The sequence below is a fragment of the Helianthus annuus genome, chromosome 14, assembly GCF_002127325.2.
Source record: "Helianthus annuus cultivar XRQ/B chromosome 14, HanXRQr2.0-SUNRISE, whole genome shotgun sequence".
Taxonomy (NCBI): Eukaryota; Viridiplantae; Streptophyta; class Magnoliopsida; order Asterales; family Asteraceae; genus Helianthus; species Helianthus annuus.
In genome coordinates this window covers 153,693,069-153,705,752 of record NC_035446.2, presented here as the reverse complement: position 1 = coordinate 153,705,752, position 12,684 = coordinate 153,693,069, and the positions used below count along the sequence as shown (strand labels likewise).

The 12,684-nt window shown below is 35.6% G+C and overlaps 1 long non-coding RNA gene across 1 annotated transcript; it reads right to left on the bottom strand.

Moving 5' to 3' along the window:
* Positions 1-330: 330 nt before the first annotated feature.
* On the bottom strand, positions 331-10,102 carry LOC110904453. The gene is made up of 4 exons (XR_004879660.1): positions 9,678-10,102; positions 6,098-7,718; positions 1,388-1,472; positions 331-686 (listed from the first exon to the last, which is right to left on the bottom strand). It is a non-coding gene; the product is annotated as an uncharacterized LOC110904453 (long non-coding RNA).
* Positions 10,103-12,684: the final 2,582 nt, after the last annotated feature.

The window sequence follows — 12,684 nt, the reverse complement described above, 5'->3', positions numbered from 1 at the left end:
AGTTGAGAAAGAAAGGAATAGAAGATGGGCTGTATATTGAACCAGAAGAAGAAAAACAGTCATCTAAATCATCTCAAACCACAAAATCCAAAACTTCAATTCAAACAACTGATACATCAGTAGTTACAAAAACTGCTGTCAGTATGTTACACCCAAATTACACATTCCAAAATGTAATATTATCATACTATTATTTAACAAAATTCGGGCATGACCCGTTCGTAATAAGAACAATTCCCTGTAAGACTAACGCGTAATAACTTAAAATACGATGCAGCGGAAAACAAGAGCCCAAAAATTTCGTTCTTTAATAGACATATCAAACACATGAAGGTTCAAAAGCGAAATGCCATATATTCATTAAAACGGATTTATAACGTTTTATAACATTAATACTTCAAAACCTATATGAGTTACACTATGTGACCATTCTACCCCGTACAATCCTTGCTCTCAACTCGAACTAAGTCCGCTTCACTTCAATAAATGTAGAGAAAACCCAAGCGATACATGTGGACACCACGTACAACCAAACCGTTAGTCATTAACATACCATTCAACATTAAACTATATAATAAAATTTCGTAGAGCATTCTATAAAGTAGTCGTGGAATTGTCCAAGCGCTTTCTTAAATACTCTTATCCAAATCCAGCTCCATTTCTTCATGAAGCCAACGATCCCATACCTACATTACATTCCAACTCAACGCACATCATTAGTATCCATAAATACTCGAACACTTTGATACGTTCATGCATATGTCTTAAGCATTGAACATTCATTCACACATACATTCACACCTACGTACTTATTATCATACATACATACATATATATATATACACTTATATATATATATATGCGTACCTTCATACATGCCAATGTTCCTTCCTACGCACAATCAATTAATCACGAATATATACACAAGCTTCTTTTACATGTAGGTTTATGCCGGAATGTCACATTTACAACTTTACATAGTATAGACAATCTACGATTCAACCCACGTGGCCTTTGGATTCCCATACACATATACTTATAAAATTTCCTACACTAACACGAAACAATCCGTTCATTCACTAACCGACAACCGAATCATATAAAACTTGTTCCTAATGGTCCGGGAAATGTTCCCCTTACATAATGACTAAAATTCTTACCCAAGGTCTTAACCATAACGAATTTCATTACATTACGCAACATATGCACATAAAATTCGACCCGTTTAAACCCACCAATTTACTTTCGGCTTAAATACAACCTTCTTCAATAATGAGGCATTATTGGCTTTGTACTTCTGATTATCACATGTTCTTTCATGATGTTTCGTAAACATAAGTATTAAAATCTATTAAACCTACTAAAAAGTGAATCGAAATTCACTTACCTCGAGTACTCCAATAAGTGTATTTGTCACCTTGCCTTATCTTGACCCGTTATCCTCCTATGCTTGACCTCTCCTTGACACGTTCCTATTATCTCATTCCATTACATCCATTCAATAGTTAGTATACATAATCATACGCATCACTAATCACACTTCTATTCACGTGTCAATCGCTTAGCAAGTTCAACATGTATCATAATACTACAATGCTAATCAATCTAACAATTTATCATTCCATCATCACAACAGTCATACATGAGCTTCTAGCATGCATAATTATGTATTTACATCATGTTTGTTATTCTTTCAAAATTCCATACTTAGAATGATAACCTTTTCTAAGTTAGGCAACTTGCTTCATATGTTAAACATTTCATACCATTTCTTAACACCTTGGTTTTTACACATCCATTCTACTATTTTTTATCAGCAACCCGTTTCGACCCGTTGGTGCAATTATATGCATAAACTAGTTGGTAAGTGTTTTAGACACTTAAAACAATCAAATAACTTACTAATAATTTATTAAAATCAGTAGTTCATGATTCATACAAGTGTGCATAACAATACAACTATTTTTACTGAATATTTATACTAAAATTTGTGCAGCAACTTTCTGCGCAGCAGCTGTTCACGACACATTTTAACCCATTTATCTTCTGATTCAGTTCTTCATGTTCAAATATGAAATGATCTACACTCAGAGATCTTTCTAAGCATATAAAGATCGTAACAATCAGACATTCCTATGATTTTATATGATTTTTACAAAATCAGCACAGAAGCTGAAATGCTTCCAAACAGCTTGCTGTCAAAACGAATTTACTAACTTTTCATGCTGTTTTGACCCACTAAATCTCATAACCAGCCTCTTATGACCAAATATGAAATGTAATATGCGAAACAACCTTTTCAACGATATATCGTATGCCTTAAACCGAGCTACGGTTGATTTTATACGAATTTTTCAAAACAGGCGCGCAACAATAATTACTTCCAATCAGCTTTGTAAATCTTTGGAATTATGAACTAAATCTCGACTTTAAATCATCAATTCATGTTCACAATTTATGCTAAGCATCATAAACATGTTAAAGACCATATGATACAATAATTCTCACAAATTCTTACATAGAACATGAACCACATTGAAACTACACATGCGTGAATGTATGTGTGCATTAGCTAATGATTCAAGCATTTCATCAAACGCTTGGTGTGCATACAACATTATAAACACATTGTACAAGCTCTTAATACATGAATTCAACCAATTCACATAATCATCTTCAACCATGACCAATTTCAACACGAATTCCAACCAACATACATTCATACTTCAATTTCACATAAATTTCACTAACATAAAATTATTAGATTCCACCATACAACTAGCACAAATGGGTTTCACTATAATTCTTCATTCTCATCAAATTCATATCATTTCTAACTCGTGTAATCCATCGTGTCATCGCATTAAACACACATACATCTAACACGCACCGTATAACTTACTTTTACCTTACAATTATGACAACACGTCTAACCAAAACGCATATCTCATAATAGTCTATCATTGATCATTTCATTATTTCATTCTAGACATTTCCATCCATCACTTATGTACAATTTCATCTAAAACCATCACATAAGCATTTCATCATACACTTGGTGTGCGTACGCCATTTGGTGCACATTGTACAACTAATTGTAGCACATTCTTCCTAGTTTACCCATTGATTCACATAAGCAAACCCAACTTCACAATTTGTCACTCTAGCCATATGCATATTGTTCTAAATCACCTATTAATCATAATATCATTAACATTCATCTAATTTGCAAGTAGAATTTCACAACTTTTCAATCATCTTTCAACATACAAGTGGGTTTTACCCTAATTCATCATCATAGAGAAATTCAAGCATAATTTCAACTCCTATATGATCATATCATCTTGCATTCATGTTTGATTGCATACATAATCTCAAGCTTTACATAAACCACTTAATCAAACATTACAAAATTGTAAATTTCGACTTACTTGATGTTGGGTATGCTTAGATGATCATCATTCTTAGTTCATGCATTCAAAATTTAGCCCTTTTCTCCTTTAATTTGCAAGATTTTGAAGAAATAGGGTTTCCCCCTTGGTCTTGTTCTCACGGTCACACACACCCACTTCTAAATCACTGGGCATTTTTTTTTGTAAGTGTTTTAATCACACACACACTTTTCATTTTAACCCCCTCATCCTTTTAACACATGACACTTTCCTTATAATCACATACTAACTAGGTTAACTTTTCCCTTGGTAAATATCATGTGTACATAACTTTTGACTTACCATAGTTTATAAAACTTAGGAGATGGTAAAAATCTATATTTACTATTTCTTATCATCTAAACATCAGACTTTTAATATTACATTAGGGCATACGAGACTTGGGGTGTTACTTTAAACACAAGGTAAATTCATAAATGCGGGTTTTTGGGGCGTTACAAGTCTACCCCCCTTAAAGGAGGTTTCGTCCCCGAAACCTTCCTTATTCGAATTAGACCAATTCTACTCTTACCCTACTTATGTTAGACTCTATTCCAGAGCTCTTATTAGTGTCCTTCATTTCATATTGCTAGTTTCTAGCACATATCATCCCTTGCATTTCATTCATTGAATCTATTCCAATTGTATACAATTATTATTCATACAAACTTAAGTCTACGGCTTGTTTCTAATTTCCTATTTAAGCATATTACATTCATACATTTACTAATCGAAATAAATCGATTTATTTCATTCTACTCATACATCATATATGTACTTACATACTCATATACTTATACATCTACATACGTACACACATTTCCTATATTTTTCACATACACGCATACGCTCATACATATCATCATGCATACATACGTACACATTTTCATATTCATTCGCATGATGCTTGTGCTCTTATATAAATACTTGCGTACCTACATAAACCGATATCTATACATATACATTTATACATACATAACTAGTACTTGTTCCCACACTATAAACTTACATACTTTCGCGCATACCTACTTGCATAAGTTCTACGTACATATACGGTTACATATAAACATACTTACATGCTTATCTACTTATGTACATCCCTATATGCTCATAAGAAACTTTACGAATCATCGGAATGCGTTACGGATCATTTGGAAATGCAAAATTAAGCAAAACGGAGAAGCGGGCTAGACAGCCCGTCGGCGACGGGGTGGGCACCCGTCGGCGACGGCCTCTTAAAATGCCCGTCGTCCAATTTAACCCGTAACCAGTCGGTTAGGCCGTCGGCCTCTTTCACACTTTTGGGAGCCCGTCGGCGACGGGGTGGGAACCCGTCGGCGACGGCCTCTAGAAAAGTCCCTTTTCTGCAGATCCGTTTCGTCGTCCGAACGCACTAAAACGCGCGTGTCTTTTGAACCGTTTACCCGTTTAACCTCCCGTTTCTTCCTACACGCTTGTAAATTCACATTCTATCATATGAACTTAAAATCCCACATCCGCCTTAAGGAAAAATCTTAACTTACACACTATCGGCTTCAAACATATCATTCGTACCTTTTCTTTCTTACATGTGCTCTAGCAAAAACTTAAAGTTTTACCTACCTTCGGCAACAAGATTTTAAAGTTAGTCATCTCAGTTGTCGAATCATAATCACTTCATTTTAGTTCCATCCACATATGAGCTTTCTTCTTTCTTACACATTCGACTACCCAAGTAATTGGGTTTGGCATAAACACTCTCAAAGAGAGTTAAGCATACACATTCGACTACCCAAATAATTGGGTTTCGGCATAAACACTCTCAAGGAGAGTTAAGCATACACATTCCACTACCCAAATAATTGGGTTTGGCATAAACACTCTCAACGAGAGTTAAGCATACATATTCCACTACCCAAATAATTGGGTTTGGCATAAACACTCTCAACGAGAGTTAAGCATACACATTCCACTACCCAAATAATTGGGTTTGGCATAAACACTCTCAACGAGAGTTAAGCATACACATTCCACTACCCAAATAATTGGGTTTGGCATAAACACTCTCAACGAGAGTTAAGCATACACATTCCACTACCCAAATAATTGGGTTTGGCATAAACACTCTCAACGAGAGTTAAGCATACACATTTTCCACTACCCAAATAATTGGGTTTTTTTTTTTTTTTTGCATTTAATCATAACTTCTTCTTTCAATCCGTATAACGGATTAAGCTTCTAGCATTCATTAGAGCATTCAAAATCACCCGTTCAAAACGGATGGTAGCTTATTCTTATTCGACTTGTTCGCTAGAACCGGTCGACTCGCCTAACTTTTCATAACCTTCGTTAGCATAACCAAATCCGCAATGGATTTGCTATTTCGCATTCGCTACAACATAGCGCCCACCTGCTACCCAGTTCTACCGGACATACCTGCAATAATTGCCACGGTCTCACGAACGTCATATGCTTCTTGCGTACTGGCCAGGTGCGCAATTCACACACTAGTTTCGTGCCTTCGTGTAATCATCGCCTTATGCCCGAGAAATGGGTTTCAGTTTCGTGCACATTTCTAAAACTTCCCCAAGACCACATCATTGTCTTTCGTTTAATAATTTCCCTCCCAAGGAGACCCCTTCCTTTTTCTTTTGACATCGGTACTCATACATATTAGTAATGTGTACCTGGGGTTAATTTGCCTATCTGCACCTTTGCCCGCCTTAGCGTTCATCCTATTCTGTATTCACGGATCATCCTCTTCAAGCTCTTAAGCTTACCTTGCACATAACACACTATTAGTTTCTTTCAAATACATAATCTAATACATACTTACACATTTTCGTTCCATTTCTACCTTTAGATCTTGATCGAGTCATGGATTGTACGGGTTCCTTATCACAAGAGCACACAGGTTTGAGTTCAAGTACTTATACTCTCGTACTTAATTCTCTCAAACCAGGGCTCTGATACCAACTTGTTACACCCAAATTACACATTCCAAAATGTAATATTATCATACTATTATTTAACAAAATTCGGGCATGACCCGTTCGTAATAAGAACAATTCCCTGTAAGACTAACGCGTAATAACTTAAAATACGATGCAGCGGAAAACAAAAGCCCAAAAATTTCGTTCTTTAATAGACATATCAAACACATGAAGGTTCAAAAGCGAAATGCCATATATTCATTAAAACGGATTTATAACGTTTTATAACATTAATACTTCAAAACCTATATGAGTTACACTATGTGACCATTCTACCCCGTACAATCCTTGCTCTCAACTCGAACTAAGTCCGCTTCACTTCAATAAATGTAGAGAAAACCCAAGCGATACATGTGGACACCACGTACAACCAAACCGTTAGTCATTAACATACCATTCAACATTAAACTATATAATAAAATTTCGTAGAGCATTCTATAAAGTAGTCGTGGAATTGTCCAAGCGCTTTCTTAAATACTCTTATCCAAATCCAGCTCCATTTCTTCATGAAGCCAACGATCCCATACCTACATTACATTCCAACTCAACGCACATCATTAGTATCCATAAATACTCGAACACTTTGATACGTTCATGCATATGTCTTAAGCATTGAACATTCATTCACACATACATTCACACCTACGTACTTATTATCATACATACATACATATATATATATATACACTTATATATATATATATGCGTACCTTCATACATGCCAATGTTCCTTCCTACGCACAATCAATTAATCACGAATATATACACAAGCTTCTTTTACATGTAGGTTTATGCCGGAATGTCACATTTACAACTTTACATAGTATAGACAATCTACGATTCAACCCACGTGGCCTTTGGATTCCCATACACATATACTTATAAAATTTCCTACACTAACACGAAACAATCCGTTCATTCACTAACCGACAACCGAATCATATAAAACTTGTTCCTAATGGTCCGGGAAATGTTCCCCTTACATAATGACTAAAATTCTTACCCAAGGTCTTAACCATAACGAATTTCATTACATTACGCAACATATGCACATAAAATTCGACCCGTTTAAACCCACCAATTTACTTTCGGCTTAAATACAACCTTCTTCAATAATGAGGCATTATTGGCTTTGTACTTCTGATTATCACATGTTCTTTCATGATGTTTCGTAAACATAAGTATTAAAATCTATTAAACCTACTAAAAAGTGAATCGAAATTCACTTACCTCGAGTACTCCAATAAGTGTATTTGTCACCTTGCCTTATCTTGACCCGTTATCCTCCTATGCTTGACCTCTCCTTGACACGTTCCTATTATCTCATTCCATTACATCCATTCAATAGTTAGTATACATAATCATACGCATCACTAATCACACTTCTATTCACGTGTCAATCGCTTAGCAAGTTCAACATGTATCATAATACTACAATGCTAATCAATCTAACAATTTATCATTCCATCATCACAACAGTCATACATGAGCTTCTAGCATGCATAATTATGTATTTACATCATGTTTGTTATTCTTTCAAAATTCCATACTTAGAATGATAACCTTTTCTAAGTTAGGCAACTTGCTTCATATGTTAAACATTTCATACCATTTCTTAACACCTTGGTTTTTACACATCCATTCTACTATTTTTTATCAGCAACCCGTTTCGACCCGTTGGTGCAATTATATGCATAAACTAGTTGGTAAGTGTTTTAGACACTTAAAACAATCAAATAACTTACTAATAATTTATTAAAATCAGTAGTTCATGATTCATACAAGTGTGCATAACAATACAACTATTTTTACTGAATATTTATACTAAAATTTGTGCAGCAACTTTCTGCGCAGCAGCTGTTCACGACACATTTTAACCCATTTATCTTCTGATTCAGTTCTTCATGTTCAAATATGAAATGATCTACACTCAGAGATCTTTCTAAGCATATAAAGATCGTAACAATCAGACATTCCTATGATTTTATATGATTTTTACAAAATCAGCACAGAAGCTGAAATGCTTCCAAACAGCTTGCTGTCAAAACGAATTTACTAACTTTTCATGCTGTTTTGACCCACTAAATCTCATAACCAGCCTCTTATGACCAAATATGAAATGTAATATGCGAAACAACCTTTTCAACGATATATCGTATGCCTTAAACCGAGCTACGGTTGATTTTATACGAATTTTTCAAAACAGGCGCGCAACAATAATTACTTCCAATCAGCTTTGTAAATCTTTGGAATTATGAACTAAATCTCGACTTTAAATCATCAATTCATGTTCACAATTTATGCTAAGCATCATAAACATGTTAAAGACCATATGATACAATAATTCTCACAAATTCTTACATAGAACATGAACCACATTGAAACTACACATGCGTGAATGTATGTGTGCATTAGCTAATGATTCAAGCATTTCATCAAACGCTTGGTGTGCATACAACATTATAAACACATTGTACAAGCTCTTAATACATGAATTCAACCAATTCACATAATCATCTTCAACCATGACCAATTTCAACACGAATTCCAACCAACATACATTCATACTTCAATTTCACATAAATTTCACTAACATAAAATTATTAGATTCCACCATACAACTAGCACAAATGGGTTTCACTATAATTCTTCATTCTCATCAAATTCATATCATTTCTAACTCGTGTAATCCATCGTGTCATCGCATTAAACACACATACATCTAACACGCACCGTATAACTTACTTTTACCTTACAATTATGACAACACGTCTAACCAAAACGCATATCTCATAATAGTCTATCATTGATCATTTCATTATTTCATTCTAGACATTTCCATCCATCACTTATGTACAATTTCATCTAAAACCATCACATAAGCATTTCATCATACACTTGGTGTGCGTACGCCATTTGGTGCACATTGTACAACTAATTGTAGCACATTCTTCCTAGTTTACCCATTGATTCACATAAGCAAACCCAACTTCACAATTTGTCACTCTAGCCATATGCATATTGTTCTAAATCACCTATTAATCATAATATCATTAACATTCATCTAATTTGCAAGTAGAATTTCACAACTTTTCAATCATCTTTCAACATACAAGTGGGTTTTACCCTAATTCATCATCATAGAGAAATTCAAGCATAATTTCAACTCCTATATGATCATATCATCTTGCATTCATGTTTGATTGCATACATAATCTCAAGCTTTACATAAACCACTTAATCAAACATTACAAAATTGTAAATTTCGACTTACTTGATGTTGGGTATGCTTAGATGATCATCATTCTTAGTTCATGCATTCAAAATTTAGCCCTTTTCTCCTTTAATTTGCAAGATTTTGAAGAAATAGGGTTTCCCCCTTGGTCTTGTTCTCACGGTCACACACACCCACTTCTAAATCACTGGGCATTTTTTTTTGTAAGTGTTTTAATCACACACACACTTTTCATTTTAACCCCCTCATCCTTTTAACACATGACACTTTCCTTATAATCACATACTAACTAGGTTAACTTTTCCCTTGGTAAATATCATGTGTACATAACTTTTGACTTACCATAGTTTATAAAACTTAGGAGATGGTAAAAATCTATATTTACTATTTCTTATCATCTAAACATCAGACTTTTAATATTACATTAGGGCATACGAGACTTGGGGTGTTACTTTAAACACAAGGTAAATTCATAAATGCGGGTTTTTGGGGCGTTACACAGTAGCCAAACAGCCGTCATGTCATCAACATACACACCTCCAACACACACCACTCTATCACACACCATCACAACCACTGTCCCACCACCATCATCATCTACAATCATATCACCACCACTGCCTCCTGCCATAACGCAGAAGACAGCAGATGTTACAACATCTGCTGTAATGACAACAGTGATTGAAACACCAGTTGTTTCAACCACTGTCAGTCAATCACAATCACAAACCACTGCTATCCAATCTCAAACCACTGATCCACCCAAAACATCATCAGCCTCCCCTACATTAAAAAGGAGAAGGGTTTTCATTCCTGATGATGAGTCACCACCACCATCACCACCATCAAATACTGTTTCACATCTTCCATCCCCTGCTCAAAAGCAGAAGACATCTGCTGACATATCAGCAGTTGTAATGACAACAGCGGTTGAAGCACCAGTTGTTTCAATCACTGTTAGTCAAACATCCACCACTGATCTCATCATTCCGTCACCACAACCTCCAAAGTCTCACAAAAGAAAAAGAGAAACAACACAGGCTACTGATGAAAAGTATGATCCTGTTGCTGCTAAATATCCATTGGAATTAGAAGCTGTGAAAAATGAGATGAAACAGTTCTACACTGAAGATGATCCTACAAAAAGGAAATTTCCTTCTCTCATAGGTTTCATAATTCCAGAAAACATGGATGAATATCTCGAAATGAAAGCAAGACAAGCAAGGATAAGAGCCAAAGTTGAATGCAAGGATCAAGGTGATGAAGCCATTTTGGAAAGAAGGGAATTCCTGCTCAACAAAGTCAAACAAATAGAAGAATATGCAAGTAATCTGAACAAAGAAATGTCAAGTTTATTCCCTGAAGAACAACGAAATGAATTGAGAAAAGAATATCTTGCATACATAATGAAAGAAAAGTTCTATCCTGCTGAAGAAACAAAATTCAAAGACTGGCCAATCATTGCACTAAAGCATGAGGCTAACAGAATTGAAAAGATTAAACTTGATCCACGGAAGAAAAAGACAGCTCCAAATTGGAACAAATACAACAAATTCATAGCTGATCTTATTTCCGAGCATAAAAGAAAGAAGCAGGAGTTGGTGGATGGAAAGGTGGATACTGCGGATGCCATAGCAAAATGGTCAAAGCAGCAAACGGATGAAGCTTATGAAAGGCTTGAGAAGCAGAGGTTGAAAGTCTCTGACACTCCTAAAAAGTCTAACTACAAAAAGCTACAGGAGCAAGTCAAGACCTTTGAAACACAGATCAGCACAGCAGGAGCCTTTGTCACAGAATTGAGAAAAGAAAGGAAGGAAACGCTGTCTGCTGGAGAACAAGAGAATAAAGAAGTTGATCAGATTGAAGAAGCTATCAAGAAAATAGCTTCAGATAAAGAAAGATTAGCAAAACTACAAGACCTTGCCAAAAGGGTCAAGGTAGTAAGCCAAAAGTCATCAGCAGATGTCACAAACAGTGAGCTGTATGACAAAGAAGTTGAAGCAGATATAGCTGCAGCTAATGAGATTATTGAAAAAGCATTCACACGAGTGTCTGAAGCTCATGATACTGCACTACACTTCTTCTCTAGGCCAAACACCTTGAATTCATCAGTCAATAAACCTCTCCCAAGAAATCCATTTGGTTTAAAAATACTAAAGTGGCTCTCTGATCAAAAGACCCACGTATTGACTCTGATCAGAACCAATGGAGAAGTGAGGCATATATCAAGGAATCAAGCACTAGGCCTAAGTGTTGAAGATCTACAAGATCTCCTTGAACTTTCACTGTGCAGGGATGAGGCTGATCTAAGTTCCAAAGAGTTTGAAGAAGAATTTAAAAGAAAAGCAAAGGAACTTCTGATGAAGAATTAAAATCCTGAATAATGACAGGTTTTGGCATTATCTGTTCCAGGGGGAGATTGTTGGGATTGAACCCTACCAGAGGAACAGATAATGTAAAGCCAAAACCTGGTCACAACAGTGGATTCACAATAAGCAGATGTTTACACTAAGATCTCCCCTTGACAGTGGTTATCTATCTGCTGATACACTCTAAACACTACTCAGAAGAACAACTGATGAACCAAACACTGATAGAACAACTAAAGATTGCTAAAAGGCAAACGCTGAGTTCTATCTACTGCTGTCTCTTAAGTACTGCTGAAGATTCAAGCACTGCTCATTCAAAGACTGATCACCTTTTGAAGAAAGCACTGATGTTCAAGTAATCAGTGCTTAGGCTACAACAGTGGAACGTGAACAGTGTTAGACTTGCTTTGTATTGAACTATCAATCAGTTGTTAGACATCAGTAGTTTTGTATAGATCAGTGTCTACAGGTTGTTAGGCTGTTAGAAGTCACTATCATGGTGACGTCAGCTGAGGTACATCAGTAGTTTGGTTTGCCTATAAATATAACAGTACTCTGTACTGTTATATTTGATTCGTTTTGAGTGAGTTCTTCTCCTCAATTCAATCCTTTCATCTTGTGCAACCAACTCTGGAGTATCAGGCTGAGGGGGAGTTTAGTCTGTAAGCTTGCATTGT